The sequence below is a fragment of the Dipodomys ordii genome, unplaced genomic scaffold, assembly GCF_000151885.1.
Source record: "Dipodomys ordii isolate 6190 unplaced genomic scaffold, Dord_2.0 Scaffold170, whole genome shotgun sequence".
Lineage (NCBI taxonomy): Eukaryota > Metazoa > Chordata > Mammalia > Rodentia > Heteromyidae > Dipodomys > Dipodomys ordii.
The window spans coordinates 2,451,937-2,452,758 of record NW_012267386.1 but is presented as its reverse complement, the minus strand read 5'-3'; the positions used below and the strand labels follow the sequence as shown (position 1 = coordinate 2,452,758).

Sequence of the window (822 nt, the reverse complement as noted above, 5' to 3'; positions counted from 1 at the left end):
AAAAAAAAAAAGACTTTTTGCCTAAAACAATTCTGTGGGTTCAAAAATTAAACTACTAAGAAAAATTAGATAGGGAGGGCCTTCATAAATTAAAAGAAGTTTATGACATATATCTAAAATCTCATTCAAGCCAACAGTGGAAAGAAACTGAATGATTTAGAAAAGATGCTGGCTGTTAATTTGATGCTATTAAAAAATTCTTCTTACCATTTTAATAGAAAATTGTGTTAATGAAACTGGTGGTACTGAGTTCAAACCATAACACAAACACACACACACACACACCACAACATACTCAGCTATTAATAGCCAGGCACAGGTGGATCATACCTATAATCCTAGTTACTCAGGAGGCTGAGATCTGAGAATTGCGGTTCAAAGGCAGCCTGGGCAGGAAAAGTCTGTGAGACTCTTATCTCCAATTAGCCACAAGAAAACTGCAAGTGGCACTGTGTGTCAAATGGTAAAGCACTCACCTTGAGCTGAAGAGCTCAGGGACATTACCGAGGCCCAGAGTTTAAGCCCCAAGACTGACCAAAAAAACAAAAAATGTACTTTTATCTGAGCTACGTAACTGGAACCCCTCTGTATATCATCTTGATGGTAACAATTAAAAACAAATTTTTAAAGTGAATATACTCTATTTCTCATAAAGGCCAAAGTTTTGAAAGAAAAACAGACTGAGGACCTATTTCAGAGTAAAGAATACATGTTAGTTAAATACAACCCAGGGGGGGAGGGGGGAGGCTGGGAAGGGATGTGAAGGGTAAACAAAGGAGGAGGCTGCAATGCTTGGTAAGAAATGTACGCATTATCCTGCCC

General features: G+C 38.2%; 1 protein-coding gene across 1 annotated transcript in view; it reads right to left on the bottom strand.

The window, feature by feature from the left end:
- Positions 1–822, bottom strand: part of Tm7sf3 (transmembrane 7 superfamily member 3) — a 61,028-nt gene that overhangs the window by 38,172 nt on the left and 22,034 nt on the right. The window lies entirely within an intron of this gene.